The 10,804-nt window shown below is 41.2% G+C and overlaps 1 long non-coding RNA gene across 2 annotated transcripts; it reads right to left on the minus strand.

Annotated features, from left to right (window-relative positions):
* Window positions 1-105: 105 nt before the first annotated feature.
* LOC125549062 (uncharacterized) lies at window positions 106-4,629 on the minus strand. Of its 2 annotated transcripts, none has more exons than XR_007301233.2 (7): window positions 4,180-4,629; window positions 3,367-3,437; window positions 3,169-3,278; window positions 3,006-3,082; window positions 2,725-2,907; window positions 728-2,401; window positions 106-339 (listed from the first exon to the last, which is right to left on the minus strand). It is a non-coding gene; the product is annotated as an uncharacterized LOC125549062 (long non-coding RNA). The 2 variants fall into 2 exon arrangements; XR_015598897.1 differs by having other exon boundaries at window positions 106-345.
* Between the last annotated feature and the right edge of the window lie 6,175 nt (window positions 4,630-10,804).

Below are 10,804 nucleotides of genomic sequence, written 5' to 3' on the forward strand. Positions count from 1 at the left end.
CAATGCTAATCAATGGGTCCCAGATGTCAGAGTCATATTCTTCTTATTTCAATTTAACAGTAAATAAATAACCAGTATTTAAATTGGAACAGACCACATAATACTTCAAATAATATCAGCTCGTTTCAGTACAGAGATCTTAGAAGCTCGTTTCAGTACAGACCACATAATACTTCTTAGTTGTACAAATAACTCGTGATACAAGATAGACATTAAAACTCTACAAGTGTAATAACAGTTACAAGCTCTACAAGTGTAATACAAGATAGCCATCAGAACTCTACAAGTGTTATGTTCTTCAGCATTGAGCTCCTTCAATAGCGATCACAAACTAGGCACCTGCTCCTGTCATGAATTAGCAGAGAAGAATTAGAAAACAGAAGCCAAATATACTATGAATTGGCCATTAAAAAAAGGACAGATGCCAATATATAGTATGAATTGACCATTCAAAAAAGGACAGTTATTTAGAATGACAACATAAATTCAGCTAGTACCATGCTTTTTGTTCTCCAGCTACTTAAAATGAGGTACTCATTCATACAAGAAAACAGAGACAAATATGCATTGCGCAAGTGCAGATCATGCAAAAGACTTCGCTGCAACACATTGTGCCTAAAACAAAATACCATTCTACTACTGGCAAGATCTAACAATACTAGTCAGCAGAAGCATACTAACATCACAAAAGTAGGAGAGTATAAAGTGATGATCTAGATTGAGTTACCATCGGTGAGGAGGTCGATTATCTCCATGGTGTGCTTGATGATGCGTACAGCCATGATCTTCTTGCCATTGCATCCATGCACTCGATTATGGGGGTACCAATGCATCCAAGTAGAACAAAATCACCACATTAACCCACAGCTTCAAGTACAAGCTAACTATATATCAAGTGGCAATGAAAATAAGTTGAGAAAAACACTGGAAATAATTATATCATGTCATGCAAAGTTCAAACCGAACAAACGTATGCATGCCAAGGTGAAATATTACCAAGAAAGCACTCATCACTCATCAGGTAGCAGTGCATACAAAATCGCTGTTTTAGTGGTAGCAAATACTCCCTATTAGCAGTAGTAAAAACTCATGCAGTACCAAATTCAAAGATTTTTTGTTATAACTAACAGAAGTATGGAACAATAGTTAACAACTCAAGTCAGAAAAGGTAGGAGTGTATCTCTAAGAGACACAACTGACACTGATCAAAGATAATAACAGAGCATAAAAATAGGTAGGTACATTGACTTCTTTAAAGACAATAAGAAGGACCAACAGATTCACATGTTACATCAGCATGAAGTTACAATGGCAGATGCCAGGTGTGAAATGGATACGGCACAAAAACTATGCTCATAAATATTCCATATACTGTATGAGCAATACTATTTCATGCTAATGTATGAGCATACAAGATGCAATAAAGAGAGCTCATATAGTTCACTAAGCACACACTAACAAGCTAAGATAACCTCTTATATTGATATCATCGTTGCCTACCAGACTGCTGAAAAATATTCCATGTAATGTTTAAACTAGACACAAATCTAGGGAGGAATCAAACAGTGGAATCAGATACAAATTAAGCAAAGATAAATTATATTACACTTATAACAACCAAGCTGATTATGGATTGTCCATGTTGAAAAACAAATGTGGAGCACTTAATACAAATAACTACAGAAACACAGACAGATGGCTTTTCCAAGAGCCCACATAATCACAGTACATGCTAAGAGATAAAGGACATGTGCTAGCAAAGGAATATCAAAATGTTGTCATAACTACTCCAGTTTTGGTCCTAATCTGTATATACAGCACGCATCAGTGACCATGGAGTAGCATGGCAGGCCGATCACCAAGCAGAGCAAAGTGCGGAGTAAATTAAGGGACAGACTACAGCTAAATTCCAAAGCACCCAGGCCTAAATACTACAATAAGTCTGAAGTACAGTGATATAATACATTGTAGCAAGCCAACTGGAAGACTTCAGTTTGAACAATACAGCAATCAATTCAGCAGTAAGATCATACAACTACAACAAAGCAGGGCATGATTCAGTTATAATCTGCACGACTGAAACTGCTCAAATTTTGGTCCTAATCTACAGGTATGCAGCACGCATCAGTGACCACAGAGCATACGACCACAGCAAAACAGGGGAGCAATTCAGTTCTAGTAGATGAGTGGCACCCCTATTCTAAAGAAGGCCATGGCCACACACGCATGATTGCTTGCTAGCTTGTCATTGATTTTGATGCAACCAACAAGAAGCAGCCACAATGGCAGTCCCAAAAAAACAGAGGCGCATAAGCCACAATGTCTTCCCGTGCAACTTGATTAGCTCACTGAGTACCTCCCTGTTCACAGCCCTTGATTTGGACTCCGGGTTGATGGAAACCTACAGTAGCACATTTCAACATCATCAATTCACTATGTATCCAAAAACAGGAGACGCTCTGTTCTACATTCAGTACACAGAATAGAGACAGTTAGCCCTATGATTTGTGCAGTCATCTTGAACAAATCAAACCTATGCTACATTTGATTCAAAAGAGTCCAATCGTGCAGGTTGAAGTGACACACCACAGAATCAAGTCAATCCGTGAGGGAAAACTACCGGATCTTAAGAAAACAATGAACGATAATTAGGCAATAAAGGAGATCTAGCTGCTAGTGGCATCGCAGGACTGGGAATCTGGCAAGCAAAACGGCAGCACATACCATGTGGTGGCGGTCTCCATTTTGACTTATGGAGCCCAGAAGAAAATCCACTTGAAACCGAAGAACTCTTAGATAGAGTCAATCAAGCGGGGAAGAACAGGTGGAACGGACCTTCCATTCCATGGCTGCTCTCCTGTACCAGTGGATTTAGGCGTCGTCCCGTCGCTGGTTGCTGTACCTCACCTACAGAGAAGAAGGGAAGGGACGAAACGAGATTGGGGTTAGGGGGAGACGTTGAGAAAAAGGAGAAGTAGAAGAGAAGGGGGAGGAGGGATTCATACCGTAGCACTGACCGTTGTCGAGGTCTTGGAGGCTGCGGTGGGTCGCCATGGCCGTCGCTGGTCGCCGTTTCTCCTACCTGAAGAGGCAAAGACAGAGACGGGGGTGAGACAGAGGGAGTTTGAAGGAGAAGAAGAAGTGGGGGAGGGGGAGGGGGGTTCATACCATACCGCCGTCGTCGAGGCCTTTGGGTGCTGCGGTGGGTCGCCATGGACGGGCGGCTAGGGTTTCCGTCCAGCGCGAGGAGGGTGGATCTGACAATCGAAGGCAAGAACCTGCAGACCGCGAAGGCAAGAAGGTCAGAGAAGGAGCCCACCAGATCAACAATCGAATGAAGCAGGACATCTGGTAGGTCTGCCCAACCTTGATGTCCAGAAATGGCGAGGACGCAACACACATCAGCCCTTTCTTGCATTCTGCAGGTTGCAGCTTCTCTGCGAAAAATTATGAATTCAGAGAAGAATATCAGTACTGGAAGAATATGAAGTGGATGCTAAGGATTAAAATAGACTGTGTGCAGTGGCCGTAAGCATCGATTGTGGAAACAGTAGCACTGGATACTACGGCTACAGCGACGCCAAGCAATTCAACGAAGCAACGACCACCATACAGAGCTAAGGACTGACTACTACGGCTAGTAAGTGTTCGTAAATCAAAACAGATCATTCCAAACTATTATAAGGTCATACTGGATAATAGAGATCGCAATTATTCTAACTGAACTACACAAGAGTACGTCTTCTGCAGCACAGCACAAAAGAAAATTTTGTTACTCCGGAATAACAAAAAAAACTACAATCACGCATCTGAAACAAAGTAAATAAGTGTAGCTGTGCACAATCAGGCGCGCTGTAGTGTACTAAACTCTACTCGAGCATAGGCAATGGCACTGAATCAGCCAACGAACGAACCAGAGCACATTAACCAAACCGCCATCCTCCCGTGCACTGCAGCATGAATGATCCTTGGCCAGTTGTGAGCGCCCGCTGCCATGGAACCGGCCACCACAAATCCGGCGCCACCACAACGGCCGGCCGCAGATCTCAGGCTCGCGGCGGGGCGCCAGGGCCCGGATCTCGCAGATCCGCGCGTGCGGCCGCGGTGGCCACGCTCGTACGCGAGCGGACCCGGAGCTTAGCTCGCGGAGAGAACACAGGGATGCGTGTGGTTAGTTACCTTCGGGCTCGGCGGCGTCGTGGTCGGCGTCGGGGCGGTCCTGCGGGGGCAGCGGGGAGGAGAGGGGCGCGCGCTTGGGCGCGGACTAGGGCGAGGAGGCGTAGGGGGAGCCCGGGGCCTCCATCTTCTACCGGCGGCGGGGGGCGAGGCGGAGGTGTCGGCGGGCTTGGGCTGCACAGACTCCTCCAAGTCCGGCATCTGGAGGGATCTGGGAGTGCTTGTTGTCGCTGTGAAGTGCGGGGAGAGAGAGAGAGAGAGAGAGGGGCTGCAGGAGAGGAGAGATGGATGTGTTGGGCGATCCGTCTGGGGTGGGAGAGAGGCGGGTGGGAGAGAAGTGGAGGCCGTCGGCGGCGAGCTGTGGCGGCGTGCGGAGGGAAGGAGGCACGGCTCGGGTGCGGCGCGAGGAAAGCTAGGGTTTGGACGAGAGGGTGAGACGGGCGAGGGGTGAGAGTGTGAGGGGGATGAGGGCTGCCGTCGGATCCAGCGGTATCCAACGGTGTTGGAGGCATGATCCACGTGAGAGGCTTATAGACCAATTAGAACGCAGTAAACATTTTAAAGATGTTATGACCATCTAAATTAGTCGTAATTTAATAAAATTAAGTTTTTTCACAAGAAAAGTATTGTCTATTTTTTGAGCAACAATGATTGTTTTTTATGAAAGAACTACCAAATATTTGTTGCAAAATGACACCACATCATTTTTAAAAATTATTAGACCACATTTTATGTCCAATTTAGCTGGAAATGAGTCAATTTTTAAAGTACAGCCGCTTGATAGATTGCTCTTTAATTTTTCTAAAAAACATTTCTAGGTATAAAAATATCTATTTCATTAGAGATACTCCGAAAGTTTTGCAAGATTCAACCCCTAGCCATGAACGGTCATGCTTATCGTTTTGATCGCATTTTGAAACGGGCATAGGAAATTCAAAAAAATCAAAAAAAAATGTAAACCTTCGCATTGTGTCATTATATGTGACCTAGTTATTAGCAAAAATAAAAAACTTGGAATACATCAATTAGTTTGAAAAGGTGTTCTCATAAATAAGCTATCATGTATGAAGATTCATAGCTTTTCAAGTGAGATGACCAATGTTATGGCAATATTTATGGAATAGTTTGTTTAAATGATCTCATATTGTGCAAAAAGGTGCATCTTGAAAAATGGTAAACAATGTTGTCAAAGGGAGTTTTCATTTTATTTTCACCAAAAAATCATTTTCCATTATTCGAGTGCCCAAAATGACTTTTTTGTGAAGGACCTACCATATATTTGTTGCAAATTTGGACCAAATCAATTTTATAAAACCTTAGTCCATATTTAATGTAAAATTGAAAAAATGGTTGGGTGTCAAAAGTTTTGATCCATTTCTGGTGAAAAAGACAAATTCCCGCCGATTCAGCTGGAAGCGGGTCAAATTTGAACTGTAGCTGCCTCGTAGTTTGCTCTTTATTTTTTCCAAAAATCATTTCTAGGTACATAAGTATCTTTTTAATCAGATAAACACCAACAAAATTCCAAGATTCAACCACTAGCTAGGAACGGTCATTCCCGCCGTTTTGACCGCATTTTGAAACGGGCATAAAAAATTCAAAAAAAAAATCAAAAAATTAGGAAACCTTCACATTGTGTCATCATATGTGGCCAAGTTCGTAGGAAAAATAACAAACTTGTAATACGACAATTATTTTAAAAAAGTGTTCTCAGAAACGAGCTATCGTATGTGGAGATCAATGGCTTTCAAGCCAAATGATCAATCTTATGGCCACATTCATGGCATAGTTTGTTCAAATGATCTCATATTGTGCACAAGGGTGCATATTGGAATGGCAAACAATGTTGCCTAAGAAAGTTTTCATTTTCGTTGGACGAAAAAACCATTTTCCATTTTTCAATTGCCTGAAAGGAGGTTTTTTGTGAAGGAACTACCAAATAATTGTTGCAAAATTGGACCAAATCATTTTTATAAAATACTAGACCATATTTAATGCACAATTGACAAAATGGTTGGGTGTAAAAAGTTTTGATCCACCTCTCGTGAAAAGGACAAATTCCGGCCGATTCAGCTGGAAGCGGGTCAAATTTGAACTGCAGCTGCCTCATAGTTTGCTATTTATTTTTTCCAAAAATCATTTCTAGGTACATAAGTGCCTATTTAATCAGAGAAACACCAAAAAAATTCCAAGATTCAACCACTAGCTAGGAACGGTCATTCCCGCCGTTTTGACCGCATTTTGAAACGGGCATAAAAAAATTCAAAAAAAATCAAAAAATTGGGAAACCTTCGCATTGTGTCATTATATGTGACCAAGTTTCCAGGAAAAATAATAAACTTGTAATACTACAATTATTTTAAAAAAGTGTTCTCAGAAATGAGCTATCATGCGTGAAGATTCATGGCTTTCAAGCCAAATGATCAATCTTATGGCCACATTCATGGCATAGTTTGTTCAAATGATCTCATGTTATGCACAAGGGTGCATATTGGAATTCCAAACAATGTTTCCTAAGGGAGTTTTTATTTTCTTTGCACAGAAAATTAATTTTCCATTTTCTGAGTGCTCGAAAGGAGGTTTTTTTTTTGAAGGACCTCCCAAATAATTGTTGCAAAATTGGACCAAATCATTTTTCTAAAATAATAGGCCATATTTAATGCATAATTGACAAAATGGATGGGTGTAAAAAATTTTGATCCACCTCTCGTGAAAAAGACAAATTTCCGCCGATTCAGTTGGAAGCGGGTCAAATTTGAACTACAGCTGTCTCATGGTTTGCTATTTATTTTTTCCAAAAATCATTTCTAGGTACATAAGTACCTATTTAATCAGAGAAACACCAAAAAAATTCCAAGATTCAACCACTAGCTAGGAACGGTCATTCCCGCCGTTTTGACCGCATTTTGAAACGGGCATAAAAAATTCAAAAAAAATCAAAAAATTGGGAAAACTTCGCATTGTGTCATTATATGTGGACAAGTTCCTAGGAAAAATAATAAAATTGTAATACGGCAATTATTTTAAAAAAGTGTTCTCAGAAACGAGCTATCATGTGTGGAGATCAATGGCTTTCAAGCCAAATGATCAATCTTATGGCCACATCCATGGCATAGTTTGTTCAAATGATCTCATATTGTGCACAAGGGTGCATATTGGAATGGCAAACAATGTTGCCTAAGGAAGTTTTCATTTTCGTTGGACGAAAAAACCATTTTCCATTTTTTGAGTGCTCGAAAGGAGGTTTTTTTGTGAAGGAACTATCAAATAATTGTTGCAAAATTGGACCAAATAATTTTTATAAAATACTAGGCCATATTTAATGCACAATTGACAAAATGGTTGGGTGTAAATTTTTTTGATCCACCTCTCGTGAAAAAGACAAATTTCCGCCGATTCAGTTGGAAGCGGGTCAAATTTGAACTGCAGCTGCCTCATAGTTTGCTATTTATTTTTTCCAAAAATCATTTCTAGTTACATAAGGACCTATTTAATCATAAATACATGGTTTGGTGGCGATACGTCGAGGTTTGGGCGGTGGCCGAGGTATGTCTAGTGGGTTGGGCACTCCCCAGGTTGGTGCTAGGAAGAAATTACAACATAAGATTCTCACGAGGAGACCGATCGATACTCAAACATGAATTAGCAGCCAAGTGTTTGATTAGCGGTACGGGAAATGCACATGGCCAATGGGCGTTAGTTTTGGCTGAGGATGATCATATACTAAGGAGAATGTCTTCACAAATTTTTAGCTCAAAAGGAGGATCCTAGGTGGTACTTGCTTTGCAAAGTACCACGCTGGACAAAAATATGAATGTTGAAGCTGGGCTCAAAATAATGAATGGATTGAGCTGAAATTTTGTGGAGGATGGTTATTTGGGAATAGTAAAGCATTGTAGAAAATTGATACCATTTGGACATGCCAAAGTAGTACTTCCTTCACAATGCTCTTCTATGGACAGAAACTTGGGAAAACTAGTGAGAGAGATTGGATGAATGAAATGAGCTCAAAATTGGTGTAGGTAAGTTACTTAGGTATGGTCATGCGCTGGTAAATTTTCAGATCATTTGGGTAAGCCTAGCTAGTAATTACTTCACAAAGCTTCTCTCGAGGTAGAAACTTTGGAAATTTCCCGAGAAAGATTTACTAGGAAAATTGAGCTGAATATTATCATGTGGAAATGATTTGGGTATGGAAGAGTGCCCGAAAAGTTTGAGGGTAATAGGAGGGGTCTATATAACACTTGCTTTGCAACGTGCCAATTTGGCCATAAAATATAAATTGAACCTGGGCTCACATAGATGATTTGACTGAGCTGCAATTTGGAGGAGGGTGATAATTTGGGCATATGAAGGAACTGTATAAATTTCATGTCATTTAGAGATATAAAAAAGGTACTTGCTTCACAATGCTTCTAGGTGGACAAAAACTTTGGAAATTTGCCGAGGAAGATTTGCTAGGCAAATGGAGCTGAATTTTGTCATGCGGTAATGATTTGGATAGGAAAGAGTGCCCAAAAATTCCAAGGGCAATCAAGAATATATAAATATCACTTCCTTCACAAAGTGTTGTTGTGAACAGAATAGGAAAATGAATATTGTTGAATTAGTTTTGAACTAGGCAAGGAAGGATTTTTACATATTTGATGAAGATATGCCCCAAAGAATTTATGAGATTTTTTTGGGAATTTTAGGAATGATAGAAATATAGGTTGCTTTACAACCTAGGGCAAAAATTGCCACATAGACATGACACATAGGCAAAACTGATGAGATGGCGCCTAGTCATCACAACCCACCACAATCCACAAGGCTATGACCATCTATATTGGTCATTAACAACTAGAAATAAGGCAGCGGACTAGCACTGTTTGCTTTGTGACCATTTCGTGTATGGAAATTACGACCTTTCTGACCAAAATGGTCGCAATGGTTTAGGGTTTGGAGCCCCCTGGACAGCTTTTGACCAATTGGTCTAAAATGGTCATAAATTTATGACCAATTCTTCGAGGGTCACTGACAGAAGGTCATAAGTTGACATATTTCTTGTAGTGCACCCTAGCTTGAGTCAATCGAGCTCTAATTTTGCTACTTTGTGAATCTGGGCAGATCGTCAACTTGTTTGCGATTTTGCCGTTGTTGTTGTAGTTGATCCGTGCATGCTATGCTATTGTTCTTGCCATGTCTAGCTTGCATTTTGTGCCTTCTTAATGGATGTATGCTTGTCTTGCCATGACTTGCACCGTGGTGAGTGCATCGAGCTCATAAACATGCCTACTTGAGTTATGTTTCAGCATGTGCCAGTTTTCACTAAGTCTGAAAACTGATTATGCTTTTGCTATGTTCACATGCTTGTTAATATATTTTCTGATCCCTTTTGGCTCAAGGTCACTAAGGGACTTTTGTTAAGCTTTTTGAGAAGCTCCATGCCATGTTTTACTTTGCCATGTTAAGGTCCTGTAGCATGTTGTTTCGTTGCTCCGAAGTGAGATACTTGGTCTGAAATTTCAGACAAGTGTTAATTTCACTAGGTCTGAGATCTGTTTGCCATTTGCATTTTTGCCATGCTTGTTTGAACCTGTTAATGGATGAATTGGCCGTAGCTCAGTGCTAGACTTTTGTTAAGCATCATGAATGCATCCCTGCCATGTATTTTGTTGCCATGTTTGAGTGCTGTAGCATGTTCATCTCATTGCATTTAGATGGCTACTTGCTGTAAATCGCAGATCGCGGTCATATTTGAATTGCTTGCCATTTCCAAACCGTAACTCCGATTCCGGCGTTCTTTATATTGTTTTCAAGCGATTTCATCTCATCTTTCCAGTGGCATGCTTGGATTTCCAAGTTGAGGCCAGGTTCATGCATTTCCTTGTCAAATCATGCATATGCATCGCATACCGCATCTCGCATATCATACCATGTTCATGTGTTGGTTGTTTACTATGTTGTGTGTTTCTTTCCGGTGTTTGATTCTTCGGGTTGATTCCGGTAACGTCGTGTGTGAGGACCCGTTCGTCTATGTCCGTTTGTCTTCTTCATGGACTCGTTCTTCTTCCTTGCGGGATCTCAGGCAAGATGATCATACCCTCGAAATCACTACTATCTTTGCTTGCTTAGTTGCTCGCTCTTTTGCTATGCCTATGCTGCGATACCTACCACTTGCTTATCATGCCTCCCATATTGTTGAACCAAGCCTCTAACCCACCTTGTCCTAGCAAACCGTTCTTTGGCTATGTTACCGCTTTGCTCAGCCCCTCTTATAGCGTTGTTAGTTGCAGGTGAAGATTGAAGTTTGTTCCTTGTTGGAACATGGAGATGTTGTTCCTTGCTGGAACATGTTTACTTGTTGGGATATCACAATATATCTTATTTAATTAATGCATCTATATACTTGGTAAAGGTTGGAAGGCTCGGCCTTTTGCCTGGTGTTTTGTTCCACTCTTGCCGCCCTAGTTTCCGTCATATCGGTGTTATGTTCCCGGATTTTGCGTCCCTTACGCGGTTGGGTTATAATGGGAACCCCTTGGCAGTTCGCTTTGAATAAAACTCCTCCAGCAAGGCCCAGCCTTGGTTTTACCATTCGCCACCTAGCCTTTTTCCCTTGGGAGTCGTGCATCTCGAGGGTCAT

This window comes from Triticum urartu, chromosome 3A (assembly GCF_056163025.1).
Source record: "Triticum urartu cultivar PI428250 chromosome 3A, HENAU_Tu73, whole genome shotgun sequence".
Taxonomy (NCBI): Eukaryota; Viridiplantae; Streptophyta; class Magnoliopsida; order Poales; family Poaceae; genus Triticum; species Triticum urartu.